The sequence below is a fragment of the Salvelinus fontinalis genome, chromosome 4, assembly GCF_029448725.1.
Source record: "Salvelinus fontinalis isolate EN_2023a chromosome 4, ASM2944872v1, whole genome shotgun sequence".
In the NCBI taxonomy this organism is placed as follows: domain Eukaryota; kingdom Metazoa; phylum Chordata; class Actinopteri; order Salmoniformes; family Salmonidae; genus Salvelinus; species Salvelinus fontinalis.
In genome coordinates, this window is record NC_074668.1 from 81,441,106 (window position 1) to 81,458,429 (window position 17,324).

The window sequence follows — 17,324 nt, forward strand, 5'->3', positions numbered from 1 at the left end:
GGCAGATTTGCCACTCATTTCCTGATCCTCACAAGGCAGCCCAATCTTTTTACGCGAAATCTCAGTTTCCTTCTCCAGCGTATGCCTGGAATCTGGGCCTGGTCAAGTGTCTGTAGTATCTCCTTCCCATCCAACTCATTAAAGAAAAACTCTTTGTCTAATCTGAGGTGAGTAATCTCAGTTCTGATGTCCAGAAGCTCTTTTCGGTCATAAGAGACGGTAGCAGCAACATTATGTACAAAACAAGTTACGAACAAAGCGAAAAAACAAACAAAATAGCATGGTTGGTTAAGAGCCGATAAGATGGCAGCCATCACCACCGGCGCCATCTTCCTGCAGCAACTTCCTGTATACCATGTGTATCCCGTACATAGGACTAATACAACTTGAAACTTAATTGATTGATAGAGAACAGACAGTACTAAAGGCTCTGTCTGCGTTCATAACGGTACCCTATTACCTATATAGTGCCTATTGGGATCTGGACCAAAGTAGTGCTCTATGTAGGGAATAGGGAGCCATTTGGGACTATGGAGCCATTTGGGACTATGGAGCCATTTGGGACTATGGAGCCATTTGGGACTATGGAGCCATTTGGGACTATGGAGCCATTTGGGACTATAGAGACATTTGGGACTAGGGAGCCATTTTGGGATACAAACATTGCACTTTATGATGAGTGTTTCGTTTAGGACAAACCATTTGCCTCAAGTTGTAATTCTCCCTTTGATGTCTAGCTAACGCTGGACGTTTTTTGGCTCGGCTTCTAGAACATTTTCATGGCTTTGGAGTCGGACCTAAAGTACCAGTCAAAAGGTTTGGACACAGCTTCTCATTCGAGGGCTTTGTCTTTATTTTTTACTATTTCCTACATTGTAGAATAATAGTGAAGACATCAAAACTATGAAATAACACACATGGAATCATGTAGTAACCACAAAAAAAGGGTTAAACAAATAAAAACAGATTTTATATTTGAGGCTCTTTGAAGTAGCCACCATTTTGCCTTGATGACATCTTTGTACACTCGAAACATCTCTTTTCATTAAAAGTCCAACGACGCTCTTAACTTTTTATAATTTACGTTCTCAAATATCAGACGAGGGTCTATTTCAGGTGACTACGTTGTAGCCAGGGTGAATGATTTAGTTAGCAGTGACTTAGTTAAAGGCTGTTCAACATTCAGGGTTTCTCTCTGGATTTATGTGCTTGGCAGGAAGCTGGAACGGATTGTGCTTTTGAGCTCTGTGATTGAGAAAAAGCCTGGGTTGAATGTTTCATGTAGCAGAGAGGGGTGGGATTATAGTGATATACTAGGCTTTGAGACAACGGCCTGGTCCTGGATATCTTCCAGGATCTCCTTTGGGTCAGCGCCATTAACTAGCTACAAACATCAGGAAAGACTCAGTGTGGGGAAGGACTAAACGCTAAAAGGGAGCCCAATCTGCTGGTTAAACCAGAGTCCGAGACGAGCCATGGGTGAAGGAGCTGATCTGAGAGGAAATGACTGCAAACGAGCTGTACAGTTACACCTGCTACAGTGACGTGTAAAACTGAAAGGTTGATTCTGGTCCACTATCCTTGTCAAATACATTTCAAAAGAGGATGTCACTTTCAATCAGACCACAAACTAACTTGCCTAGTTAAATAAAAAAAAAATTTTTTAAAAACAACGTGCTGACAAGCCAGACTCACAGAGGATCAAGGCTGAAAGATGTGATAGAAGGTGATTTTGGCACATATACGGGTGGACATGATCTTTATAGCCATCTCCAGCGTTGATGTGACAAATTAAATAGATTTGACACAGTGGCCTGGTGCAGGATATCTTCCAGCATCTCCTTCGAGTCATCGACATTAACTAGCCCGTCTTCAAACATCAGGAAAGACTCAGTGTGAGGAAGGACTGAACAGTAAAGTCAGAGAAAGAAAACTCCCAACATTGACTGAATGTAATGTTTTTAACCAATCCCATTACAATACTATAATATCTGACTACATAAGATATCGTAGTGACTTTAACACAACGCCTAGCGACTTTGTCAAAGAGGTTTTACGCCTTTTTGGCGTAACGGTAAGATGTTGGCTTGACAGTTGCTGGACCTGTTTTCGAGTCCCTTGTTGGGTCTATCTGCCGATATTTTGCTACAATATTACAGCGATCTAGAAAGCTTTGACACAGTGTTCTGTTCTGGTCCAGGATATCTCCTCAAGCATGTCTCTTTGGTTCACTGCCATTAACTGGCCTTCAAACATCAGGCTGCAACCTGCTGGCAAGCCAGACTCACAGAGGAACCGAGGCCGAAGGAGCTGATAGGAGTGGATTTGGCACAGTTGACTACTGTTGGATATAAATTAGCTTCACAACTGCTATCTTCAGCGTTTATGTGACGCATTAAAAATATTTTTTTATACACTATCCCTGTCAAATGCATTTGAGACCAGAGAACTTCTCAGGCAGATATGTCTGTCCAGAGGGACACTGGACCACTGGACCAGGACTCTGGACCAGGATACTAGACCAGGACACTAGACCAGGATACTGGACCAGGATACTAGACCAGGACACTGGGCCAGGACACTGGACCAGGATACTAGACCAGGACACTGGACCAGGACACTGGACCAGGACAGAGGACCACTGGACCAGGACTCTGGACCAGGACACTAGACCAGGACACTGGACCAGGACAGAGGACCAGGACACTGGACCAGGACAGAGGACCACTGGACCAGGACTCTGGACCAGGACACTAGACCAGTACAGAGGACCACTGGACCAGGACTCTGGACCAGGACACTAGACCAGGACACAGGACACTGGACTAGAACACTGGACCAGGACGCTGGACCAGGACACTGGACCAGGACACTAGACCAGGACACAGGACACTGGACTAGAACACTGGACCAGGACGCTAGACCAGGACGCTGGACCATGACACTGGACCAGGACACTGGACCAGGACACTAGACCAGGACACTGGACCAGGACGCTGGACCAGGAAACTAGACCATGACACTGGACCAGGACACTGGACCAGGACACTAGACCAGGACACTGGACCAGGACGCCAGACCAGGACACTGGGCCAGGACACTGGACCAGGATACTAGACCAGGACACTGGACCAAGACACTGGACCATGACACTGGACCAGGATGCTAGACCATGACACTGGACCAGGACACTGGACCAGGATGCAAGACCATGACACTGGACCAGGAAACTGGACCAGGACACTAGACCAGGACACTGGATCAGGACACTGGACCATGACACTGGATCAGGACGCTGGACCAGGACACTGGACAAGGACGCCGGACCAGGACGCCGGACCAGGATGCCGGACCAGGACACTGGACCAGGATACTAGACCATGACGCTGGACCAGGATGCCGGACCAGGACACCGGACCAGGACACTGGACCAGGATACTAGACCTGGACACTGGACCAGGATACTAGACCAGGACACTGGACCAGGACAGTGGACCAGGATACTAGACCAGGACACTGGACCAGGACACTAAACCAGGATACTAGACCAGGACACTGGACCAGGATACTAAACCATGACACTGGACCAGGATACAGACCATGATGCTGGACCAGGACGCCGGACCAGGACACCGGACCAGGATACTAGACCAGGACACTGGACCAGGATACTAGACCAGGACACTGGACCAGGACAGTGGTTCCAGGACACTGATCCAGGATACTAGACCAGGATACTAAACCAGGACACTGGACCAGGACACTGGACCAGGACTCTAAACCAGGACACTGGACCAGGACTCTAAAACAGGACACTGGACCAGGACAGTGGACCAGGACACTGGACCAGGACACTGGACCAGGACACCGGACCAGGACGCCGGACCAGGACGCCGGACCAGGACACTGGACCAGGATACTAGACCATGACGCTGGACCAGGATACTAGACCAGGACACTGGACCAGGACAGTGGACCAGGATACTAGACCAGGACACAGGACCAGGACACTGAACCAGGATACCAGACCAGGACACTGGACCAGGATACTAAACCAGGACACTGGACCAGGACACTGGACCAGGACTCTAAAGCAGGACACTGGACCAGGACTCTAAACCAGGACACTGGACCAGGACACTGAACCAGGACACCACACCAGGACACTGGATCAGAACACTGGACCATGACACTGGACCAGGACACTGGGCCAGGACACTGGACCAGGACGCTAGACCAGGACACTGGACCAGGACACTGGACCAGGACGCCGGACCAGGACGCCGGACCAGGACGCCGGACCAGGACACTGGACCAGGATACTAGACCATGACGCTGGACCAGGATGCCGGACCAGGACACCGGACCAGGACACTGGACCAGGATACTAGTCCAGGACACTGGACCAGGATACTAGACCAGGACACTGGACCAGGACAGTGGACCAGGATACTAGACCAGGACACTGGACCAGGACACTGAACCAGGATACTAGACCAGGACACTGGACCAGGATACTAAACCAGGACACTGGACCAGGATACTAGACCAGGACACTGGACGAGGACAGTGGACCAGGACACTGGACCAGGATACTAGACCAGGACACTGGACCAGGACGCCGGACCAGGACACCGGACCAGGACCCTGGACCAGGATACTAGACCAGGACACTGGAACAGGATACTAGACCAGGACACTGGACCAAGACAGTGGACCAGGACACTGATCCAGGATACTAGACCAGGATACTAAACCAGTACACTGGACCAGGACACTGGACCAGGACACCAGACCAGGACACTGGACCAGGACACCAGACCAGGACACTGGACCAGGATACTAGACCAGGACATTGGACCAGGGCAGCGGACCAGGACACTAGACCAGGAAACAGGACCAGGACACTGAACCAGGATACTAGACCAGGACACAGGACCAGGACACTGAACCAGGATACCAGACCAGGACACTGGACCAGGATACTAAACCAGGACACTGGACCAGGACACTGGACCAGGACTCTAAAGCAGGACACTGGACCAGGACTCTAAACCAGGACACTGGACCAGGACACTGAACCAGGACACTACACCCGGACACTGGATCAGAACACTGGACCATGACACTGGACCAGGACGCTGGACCAGGACACTGGGCCAGGACACTGGACCAGGACGCTAGACCAGGACACTGGACCAGGACGCTGGACCAGGACGCCGGACCAGGACGCCGGACCAGGACACTGGACCAGGATACTAGACCAGGACACTGGACCAGGATACTAGACCAGGACACTGGACCAGGATGCCGGACCAGGACACCGGACCAGGACACTGGACCAGGATACTAGACCAGGACACTGGACCAGGATACTAGACCAGGACACTGGACCAGGACAGTGGACCAGGATACTAGACCAGGACACTGGACCAGGACACTGAACCAGGATACTAGACCAGGACACTGGACCAGGATACTAAACCAGGACACTGGACCAGGATACTAGACCATGATGCTGGACCAGGACGCCGGACCAGGACACCGGACCAGGACACTGGACCAGGACACTGGACCAGGATACTAGACCAGGACACTGGAACAGGATACTAGACCAGGACACTGGACCAGGACAGTGGACCAGGACACTGATCCAGGATACTAGACCAGGATACTAAACCAGGACACTGGACCAGGACACTGGACCAGGACTCTAAACCAGGACACTGGACCAGGACTCTAAACCAGGACACTGGACCAGGACACTGAACCAGGACTCTAAACCAGGACACCGGACCAGGACACTGGACCAGGATACTGGACCAGGACACTGAACCAGGGCACTAGACCAGGACACTGGACCAGGATACTGGACCAGGACACTGGACCAGGACACTGGACCAGGACACCGGACCAGGACACTGGACCAGGACACTGGACCAGGACACTGGACCATGGCCACAACCATTATCCTTGGAGTGTTCATATGATATCATCTTATCAGTTATCTGAGGGTCAAGGGTCAGGTCCCTTCACATCCATCTCCTTCCTGGATAAAGTCCAGATATGCAAGTATCAACTCAAGGCCAGGCTTCTAACCACATTATTTTTTCAGTACTGGAAATCAGACAACAAAACAAAAAACTAAACAAATTCGTATACCGCTAACTAAGCGTAAATAATCTGGCAAAGCTGTTTCACAGTTAGAGGCCTATGGTTACATAATGAGGTAGTGAAGTGAGGGCACAGGTTAACGTGTGTATGTCCCCATACCGTTCCACTGAAAGATATGACAATAATAACATTAGCCACAGAATTACTGTGTTGGACGACTGTTAGAGGAGGACGTTGTCAATACTGACGTTTTCTTGGAAAACGTTTAACCTCTGTTTCAGTGCAGAGTGTCTTTTGTCTACAGTCTCTGTACTGGTTTCCTGCCTTACATTAATTAACTATATATTAGAAAACATCAGATGAGTTTAACCTCTGTTTCAGTGCAGAGTGTCTTTTGTCTACAGTCTCTGTACTGGTTTCCTGCCTTACATTAATTAACTATATATTAGAAAACATCAGATGAGTTTAACCTCTGTTTCAGTGCAGAGTGTCTTCTGTCTACAGTCTCTGTACTGGTTTCCTGCCTTACATTAATTAACTATATATTAGAAAACATCAGATGAGTTTAACCTCTGTTTCAGTGCAGAGTGTCTTTTGTCTACAGTCTCTGTACTGGTTTCCTGCCTTACATTAATTAACTATATATTAGAAAACATCAGATGAGTTTAACCTCTGTTTCAGTGCAGAGTGTCTTCTGTCTACAGTCTCTGTACTGGTTTCCTGCCTTACATTAATTAACTATATATTAGAAAACATCAGATGAGTTTAACCTCTGTTTCAGTGCAGAGTGTCTTTTGTCTACAGTCTCTGTACTGGTTTCCTGCCTTACATTAATTAACTATATATTAGAAAACATCAGATGAGTTTAACCTCTGTTTCAGTGCAGAGTGTCTTCTGTCTACAGTCTCTGTACTGGTTTCCTGCCTTACATTAATTAACTATATATTAGAAAACATCAGATGAGTTTAACCTCTGTTTCAGTGCAGAGTGTCTTCTGTCTACAGTCTCTGTACTGGTTTCCTGCCATTACTCTACCGAGTGGCGCAGTGGTCTAAGGCACTGCGTCTCAGTGCAAGAGACATCACTACAGACACCCTGGTTCGAATCCAGGCTCTCTATCACATCCGGCTGTGATTGGGAGTCCCAAAGGGCGGCGCCCAACGTCCTCCGTGTTTGGACGGGTTAGGCCGTCATTGTAAATAAGAATTTGTTCTTTTAACTAACTTGCCTAGTAAAATAAAGGTTAAATAAATACCATATCTTAGAAAACATCAGATAGTTTAACCTCTGTTTCAGTGCAGAGTGTCTATATACTACATACTGCTCAATTATGAAACATATAAGGCTGTGGCCCTAATGGTACCCTATTCCCTATGTAGTGCACTACTTTTGATAAAAGCCCTCTGGACCCTGGACTAAAGTAGTATACTACCCTATGGACCCTGGTCAAAAGTAGTGCACTACATAGGGCCCTGGTCAAAAGTAGTGCACTACATAGGACCCTGGTCTAAAGTAGTGCACTACTCTATGGACCCTGATCGAAAGTAGTACACTACCCTATGGGCCCTGGTCAAAAGTAGTGCACTACCCTATGGACCCTGGTCAAAAGTAGGGCACTACCCTATGGGTCCTGGTCAAAAGTAGTGCACTACCCTATAGATCCTGGTCAAAAGTAGTGCACTACATATGGCCCTGGTCAAAAGTAGTGCACTACCCTATGGACCCTGGTCAAAAGTAGTGCACTACCCTATGGACCCTGGTCAAAAGAAGTGCACTACCCTATAGATTCTGGTCTAAAGTAGTGCACTACATATGGCCCTGGTCAAAAGTAGTGCACTACCCTATGGACCCTGGTCAAAAGTAGTGCACTACCCTATGGACCCTGGTCAATAGTAGGGCACTACCCTATAGACCCTGGTCTAAAGTAGTGCACTACATATGGCCCTGGTCAAAAGTAGTGCACTACCCTATGGACCCTGGTCTAAAGTAGTGCACTACATATGGCCCTGGTCAAAAGTAGTGCACTACCCTATGGACCCTGGTCAAAAGTAGTGCACTACCCTATAGACCCTGGTCAAAAGTAGGGCACTACATATGGTCCTGGTCAAAAGTAGTGCACTACCCTATGGACCCTGGTCTAAAGTAGTGCACTACATATGGCCCTGGTCAAAAGTAGTGCACTACCCTATGGACCCCGGTCAAAAGTAGTGCACTACCCTATGGGACCTGGTCAAAGTAGTACACTACATAGGGAATAGGGTTGCGTTTGACACGCAGCCTAAGTTTGTTCTCTCACACAGTCCCTACAGTGTGTCCTGTATGTATCAATACAGACAGTAATTACATAGTGTAGTTACTGTTCCCCTCATGGCCCCACTCTTAAACATGTGTTCTATGGCACGGACGACCACCCAGCCACGTCTTAGAGGGGGATTTCTCAACCCCTTTCGGAGGACAAGGTTGCGTCACAAATGGCACCCTATTCCTTACGTAGTGAACAACTTTTGCCCACTACCCTACCCTACCACTACCCTACTGTGTCAAAAGTAGTGCACTACTCTATGGGCTCTGTGTCAAAAGTAGTGCACTACTCTATGGGCTCTGTGTCAAAAGTAGTGCACTACTCTATGGGCTCTGTGTCAAAAGTAGTGCACTACTCTATGGGCTCTGTGTCAAAAGTAGTGCACTACTCTATGGGCCCTGTGTCAAAAGTAGTGCACTACTTTATGGGCCCTGTGTCAAAAGTAGTGCACTACTCTATGGGCCCTGTGTGAAAAGTAGTGCACTACTCTATGGGCTCTGTGTCAAAAGTAGTGCACTACTCTATGGGCCCTGTGTCAAAAGTAGTGCACTATAAAGGGACTAGGGTGTCATTTGGGACCCATCCAGTCCTAGTTTCTCTTCAGCGAATTTAGTTGGTTGTGAAAGCAATTTACCCAAAAATGTACAGGGTGAGACTGCAGAATATTAAAAAAGGCTTTTCCTAACCTGAGCCTGTGTCTTTAGAGATTTACATCGTGTGGACAGGGCTGGGGACTGCCAATGTCTCATTGGGCTCAGAGTGTGGACAGGGCTGGGGACTGCCAATGTCTCATTGGGCTCAGAGTGTGGACAGGGCTGGGGACTGACGATGTCTCATTGGGCTCAGTGTGGACAGGGCTGGGGACTGGCGATGTCTCATTGGGCTCAGAGTGTGGACAGGGCTGGGGACTGCCGATGTCTCATTGGGCTCAGAGTGTGGACAGGGCTGGGGACTGGCGATGTCTCATTGGGCTCAGTGTGGACAGGGCTGGGGACTGCCGATGTCTCATTGGGCTCAGAGTGTGGACAGGGCTGGGGACTGCCGATGTCTCATTGGGCTCAGTGTGGACAGGGCTTTGGACTGCCGATGTCTCATTGGGCTCAGAGTGTGGTCTGGGCTGGGGATGCCGATGTCTCATTGGGCTCAGTGTGGACAGGGCTGGGGACTGCCGATGTCTCGTTGGGCTCAGAGTGTGGACAGGGCTGGGGACTGCCGATGTCTCATTAGGCTCAGAGTGTGGACAGGGCTGGGGACTGCCGATGTCTCATTGGGCTCAGAGTGTGGACAGGGCTGGGGACTGCCGATGTCTCGTTGGGCTCAGAGTGTGGACAGGGCTGGGGACTGCCGATGTCTCATTGGGCTCAGTGTGGACAGGGCTGGGGACTGCCGATGTCTCATTGGGCTCAGAGTGTGGACTGGGCTGGGGACTGGCGGTGTCTCATTGGGCTCAGAGTGTGGACAGGGCTGGGGACGGGCGGTGTCTCATTGGGCTCAGAGTGTGGACAGGGCTGGGGACTGCCGATGTCTCATTCGGCTCAGAGTGTGGACAGGGCTGGGGACTGCCGATGTCTCATTGGGCTCAGAGTGTGGACAGGGCTGGGGACTGCCGATGTCTCATTGGGCTCATAGATAAATGTTTTGACATACTTCTGGAGCTGCTCGACTCGAGTTGCTTTCATTGCGTCTGGAACCAAAACAAAATTTCATCGAACACGTCTTACCATTAAAATTGACATGACGAGTTTACAACATGGAAGTGAAATTCCTTCCACAGAGACGGTTGGCGTTCAACTGAAGAACAGAGAAAGTAGACATTTTGAGAGTAAACAAACTGTCAAAATAAAGAGGACTGTTTTTGTATTTTTTCTTTCCGCTCCTCGACCCCCATTGGCTTGTCATGTTGTAGTTAACTTCCTGTCACACAGCTCACTTCCCTTTGAAATGTCAACAACATCCGCTCCTCGACCTCCACTGGCTGGTCACGTTGTAGTTAACTTCCTGTCACACAGCTCACTTCCCTTTGAAATGTCATCAACATCCGCTCCTCGACCTCTACTGGCTGGTCATGTTGTAGTTAACTTCCTGTCACACAGCTCACTTCCCTTTGAAATGTCAACAACATCCGCTCCTCGACCTCCACTGGCTGGTCATGTTGTAGTTAACTTCCTGTCACACAGCTCACTTCCCTTTGAAATGTCAACAACATCCGCTCCTCGACCTCCACTGGCTGGTCATAATGTAGTTAACTTCCTGTCCCACAGCTCACTTCCCTTTGAAATGTCAACAACATCCGCTCCTCGACCTCCACTGGCTGGTCATAATGTAGTTAACTTCCTGTCCCACAGCTCACTTCCCTTTGAAATGTCAACAACATCCGCTCCTCGACCTCCACTGACTGGTCATGTTGTAGTTAACTTCCTGTCACACAGCTCACTTCCCTTTGAAATGTCAACAATATCCGCTCCTCGACCTCCACTGGCTGGTCATGTTGTAGTTAACTTCCTGTCACACAGCTCACTTCCCTTTGAAATGTCAACAATATCCGCTCCTCGACCTCCACTGGCTGGTCATAATGTAGTTAACTTCCTGTCACACAGCTCACTTCCCTTTGAAATGTCAACAATATCCGCTCCTCGACCTCCACTGGCTGGTCATGTTGTAGTTAACTTCCTGTCCCACAGCTCACTTCCCTTTGAAATGTCAACAACATTCTCGACCTCCACTGGCTGGTCATGTTGTAGTTAACTTCCTGTCCCACAGCTCACTTCCCTTTGAAATGTCAACAATATCCGCTCCTCGACCTCCACTGACTGGTCATGTTGTAGTTAACTTCCTGTCCCACAGCTCACTTCCCTTTGAAATGTCAACAACATCCGCTCCTCGACCTCCACTGGCTGGTCATGTTGTAGTTAACTTCCTGTCACACAGCTCACTTCCCTTTGAAATGTCAACAACATCCGCTCCTCGACCTCCACTGGCTGGTCATGTTGTAGTTAACTTCCTGTCCCACAGCTCACTTCCCTTTGAAATGTCAACAACATCCGCTCCTCGACCTCCACTGGCTGGTCATGTTGTAGTTAACTTCCTGTCCCACAGCTCACTTCCCTTTGAAATGTCAACAACATCCGCTCCTCGACCTCCACTGGCTGTTCATGTTGTAGTTAACTTCCTGTCACACAGCTCACTTCCCTTTGAAATGTCATCAACATCCGCTCCTCGACCTCTACTGGCTGGTCATGTTGTAGTTAACTTCCTGTCACACAGCTCACTTCCCTTTGAAATGTCAACAACATCCGCTCCTCGACCTCCACTGGCTGGTCATGTTGTAGTTAACTTCCTGTCACACAGCTCACTTCCCTTTGAAATGTCAACAACATCCGCTCCTCGACCCCCACTGGCTGGTCATGTTGTAGTTAACTTCCTGTCACACAGCTCACTTCCCTTTGAAATGTCAACAACATCCGCTCCTCGACCTCCACTGACTGGTCATGTTGTAGTTAACTTCCTGTCACACAGCTCCACTTCCCTTTGAAATGTCGATAACCTGTTGTTTTCTCAGCGTCCACGTTGTCGTAAGGTTCTGGCCAACCCAGCCATGAAAGCGGGGAGGTCATGTTGATGTCAGAACAACACAGCCACACGACCTCTAATTCTCCTCCTGCACCTTGACCTCTCGGTCAGGGGTGGTAACCAACCAGATTAAAACATAGCATTGACATAGCTGTGTGATGTCTTGTTGATTTAGTGTGCTATTATTGGCTGGAATTAGAGATATATACTCATGTACGTGTAGCTGGGAAAGCACCTTTCAGACCCCCTGTCCCACAGCACGGGGGGCACCTTTCCCCCCCACCTGTCAGACTCTCTGTCCCACAGCACAGGGGCCCCTTTCCCCCCCACCTTTCAGACTCCTTGTCCCACAGCACGGGGGGCACCTTTCCCCCCCACCTTTCAGACTCCTTGTCCCACAGCACGGGGGGCACCTTTCCCCCCCACCTTTCAGACTCCCTGTCCCACAGCACGGGGGGCACCTTTCCCCCCCACCTTTCAGACTCCCTGTCCCACAGCACGGGGGGCACCTTTCCACCTACTCTACTCACTCTACACCAGTGTTTCCCAACCCTGGTCCTTCAGTTTGGTTATACGAGGCCCTCTTGAGTACATCCTCACCTCTTCCATCCCCGTCTGGTTTGGGTCTACGTCAGCCCCGCTCCAAGGTGCAAACCGCAGAGCTGATGTCTGATCTGCTGAGAAGGTCATCGGCTGTCACCTGCCCTTCCAACGGTGATCTGCACGACTACCAGGAAACCGTGCAGGAAAGACCGCCCACACCCCACCTTCCAACGGTGATCTGCACGACTAACAGGACCAGGAAACCGTGGAGGAAAGACCACTGACACCCCACCTTCCAAAGACTCCAAGGGCAAAACAGTTGAGGTCAATCGTGACCAAAACCGCCCTCGTCAGGCGGCCGTCGGGCTCGTAGGGATGAAGAGACTCTGAGCCGAACGCTTCACCTTGTCACCACTGAGCTGGAATACTAATTCTGTTTAGGTATGCGTAACTGGCTGTTAGGGAGTCAGGCGCAGGAGAGCAGAATTTGGGTAGCAAACAGAGCCTTTTTATTTCGCCAACAAAACACACGGCACTAAGAACACTAAACCAGTCTAACGTGCACATGCACGAAACAACAAACAATTCCACACACAGACATGGGGGGGAACAGAGGGTTAAATACACGTCAAATCATGAGGGGAATGTAAACCAGGTGTGTGGTGAAAACAAGACAAAACAAATGGAAAATGAAAGGTGGATTGGCGATGGCTAGAAGACCGGTGACGTCGACTGAAGCTGAATATGCAGAGTTGAATGTTTAATATTCACTGTGTTAATGATGAAATATTCTGTATGTTTTTAATATGTTGACTGTGTGTCTGTATTCTATCTGTACATTGTCTATTGTTGGCAGCAGCTATTCACTAAGTTACATTAGGGAGTATGGGTAAATGTATTATTCACTAAGACTCTGGTTCGATTCCAGGCTGTATCACAGCGATCTAAGGCATTACAGACTCTGGTTCGATTCTTGGCTGTATCACAACCGGCCTTGATTGGGAGTCCCATAGGGCGGCACACAATTGGCCCAGCGTCGCCCAGGTTTGTCCGGGGTAGGTCGCCATTGTAAATAATAATTTGTTCTTAACTGGCGTTCCTAGTTAAATAAAGGTAACATACAACCCATGTCTAACCCGTCTCTCTGTACTAAATGTCCCAGACTGTACATCTAGTCTTCAAACTATCTAACTGACATCAATCTTTGGAATATGATATGTAGCTATGCTGTATGGGCCTTTAACAACAGATGTCCTGTTGGTTCTGCTTCCTGATACTTTGCATTGTCAAGACCTATTCGTAACCAATGTTATGATGTTCCAGGCATTTTCCTCTCATGAAACTACTGTCTGTTTCTGAACTCTCACATCCGTGCTTGACCTCAACGGGCTGATTGTTTAATGAAGTGAGAAGAACAAAGGCATTGTTACTAGCGCTCTAGCTTCAGTAAATGTGTTTGTTGGTTGTTTTGACTGACACTTAATTGGGTTCAATGCTAGAGGTCCCCCGTGTCACGCCATGTCTCAATGAGCCGTTCGTTCAGAACAGGCAATAAAGCAGCCACTCAATACAACAGCCACTCTTCCTTTTAGAACAGGCAATACAACAGCCCCTCTTCCTTTCAGAACAGGCAGTACAACAGCCCCTCTTCCTTTTAGAACAGGCAGTACAACAGCCCCTCTTCCTTTTAGAACAGGCAATACAACAGCCCCTCTTCCTTTTAGAACAGGCAGTACAACAGCCCCTCTTCCTTTTAGAACAGGCAGTACAACAGCCCCTCTTCCTTTTAGAACAGGCAATACAACAGCCCCTCTTCCTTTTAGAACAGGCAGTACAACAGCCCCTCTTCCTTTTAGAACAGGCAATACAACAGCCCCTCTTCCTTTTAGAACAGGCAATACAACAGCCACTCTTCCTTTTAGAACAGGCAATACAACAGCCCCTCTTCCTTTTAGAACAGGCAATACAACAGCCACTCTTCCTTTTAGAAGAGGCAATACAACAGCCCCTCTTCCTTTTAGAACAGGCAATACAACAGCCACCCAATACAACAACCCCTCTTCCTTTTAGAACAGGCAATACAACAGCCACCCAATACAACAACCCCTCTTCCTTTTAGAACAGGCAATACAACAGCCACTCTTCCTTTTAGAACAGGCAATACAACAGCCACTCTTCCTTTTAGAACAGGCAATACAACAGCCACCCAATACAACAGCCACTCTTCCTTTTCGAACAGGCAATACAACACCCACTCTTCCTTTTAGAACAGGCAGTACAACAGCCCCTCTCCCTTTTAGAACAGGCAATACAACAGCCCCTCTTCCTTTTAGAACAGGCAATACAACAGCCACTCTTCCTTTTAGAACAGGCAATACAACAGCCACCCAATACAACAACCCCTCTTCCTTTTAGAACAGGCAATACAACAGCCACCCAATACAACAGCCACTCTTCCTTTTAGAACAGGCAATACAACGCGCCACAAAAGCCGCGGCCCTTGCAGAGCAAGGGGAACAACTACTTCTAGGTCTCAGAGCGAGTGACGTCACTGATTGAAACGCTTGATTGAAGCGCGCACCACCGCTAACTAGCTAGCCATTTCACATCGGTTACACACACGCTCATTCATCTCCTTGTCATCTGTTCTTCTCCCTTTCTCTTTTGGGATGTCCTGTCTTTCTCTTCACATCGGGTGTCCAGCATAGGACAGAGGGACAGGGGGACAGAGGGACAGAGGGAGAGAGGGACAGAGGGACAGGGGGACAGGGGGACAGGCCTATCAGAACACGGTCATGTAAGGGCAGGAGGCAGGAGTCAGATGTTTTAGATAGGTTGTTCTGACAGACTCACACCAGTTTGTTTGGCCAACAGCCCCTGAAACAGCTGCAAGAGGCGCCCCGGGGGTTTCTTTGAGAGAAGTGCTCCCCGGGGCTCTCTGTCTCTCCGCCTGTGAGGTTTGGACACACGGAGAAGCCAACTAACGCTGAGCTCAGTTTTCAATTCTACGTGTTCAGGCCCGGGGTTCCCAATAAGAGTTTAGGTTGGACCTGAGACAAGGGAATTGCTGCCAGTAGAGCTGTGGGGATGCAGGACGGGACAGAGAGCCCTTGTAGTGGATCAGTGGGACTTGGGTCTGACTCAAGACAGCTGCCTTTACTGGGACACTCAGTACCTCATCTGAGCTGCAGGGAAGTCACATTGTGGGGGAGACTGTTACAGTAGACTGTTACTAAAGCTAACTGTAGACTGTTACTAAAACTAACTGGAGACTGTTACTAAAACTAACTGGAGACTGTTACTAACACTAACTGGAGAATGTTACTAAAACTAACTGTAGACTGTTACTAAAACTAACTGTAGACTGTTACTAAAACTAACTGGAGACTGTTACTAAAGCTAACTGGAGACTGTTACAGTAGACTGTTACTAAAGCTAACTGGAGACTGTTACAGTAGACTGTTACTAAAGCTAACTGGAGACTGTTACAGTAGACTGTTACTAAAGCTAACTGTAGACTGTTACTAAAGCTAACTGTAGACTGTTACTAAACCTAACTGTAGACTGTTACTAAAACTAACTGGAGACTGTTACTAAAACTAACTGGAGACTGCTACTAAAACTAACTGGAGACTGTTACTAAAACTACCTGGAGACTGTTACAGTAGACTGTTACTAAAACTAACTGTAGACTGTTACTAAAGCTAACTGGAGACTGTTACTAAAACTAACTGTAGACTGTTACTAAAACTAACTGGAGACTGTTACTAAAACTAACTGGAGACTGTTACTAACACTAACTGGAGAATGTTACTAAAACTAACTGTAGACTGTTACTAAAACTAACTGTAGACTGTTACTAAAACTAACTGGAGACTGTTACTAAAGCTAACTGGAGACTGTTACAGTAGACTGTTACTAAAGCTAACTGGAGACTGTTACAGTAGACTGTTACTAAAGCTAACTGGAGACTGTTACAGTAGACTGTTACTAAAGCTAACTGTAGACTGTTACTAAAGCTAACTGTAGACTGTTACTAAACCTAACTGTAGACTGTTACTAAAACTAACTGGAGACTGTTACTAAAACTAACTGGAGACTGCTACTAAAACTAACTGGAGACTGTTACTAAAACTACCTGGAGACTGTTACAGTAGACTGTTACTAAAACTAACTGTAGACTGTTACTAAAGCTAACTGGAGACTGTTACTAAAACTAACTGGAGACTGTTACTAAAACTAACTGTAGACTGTTACTAAAGCTAACTGGAGACTGTTACTAAAACTAACTGGAGACTGTTACTAAAGCTAACTGTAGACTGTTACTAAAACTAACTGGAGACTGTTAATAAAGCTAACTGTAGACTGTTACTAAAGCTAACTGTAGACTGTTACTAAAACTAACTGGAGACTGTTACTAAAGCTAACTGGAGACTGTTACTAAAGCTAACTGTAGACTGTTACTAAACCTAACTGTAGACTGTTACTAAAGCTAACTGTAGACTGTTACTAAAACTAACTGTAGACTGTTACTAAAGCTAACTGGAGACTGTTACTAAAACTAACTGGAGACTGTTACTAAAACTAACTGTAGACTGTTACTAAAGCTAACTGGAGACTGCTACTAAAACTAACTGGAGACTGTTACTAAAGCTAACTGGAGACTGTTACTAAAGCTAACTGGAGACTGTTACTAAAACTAACTGGAGACTGTTACTAAAGCTAACTGGAGACTGTTACTAACACTAACTGGAGACTGTTACTAAAGCTAACTGGAGACTGTTACTAAAACTAA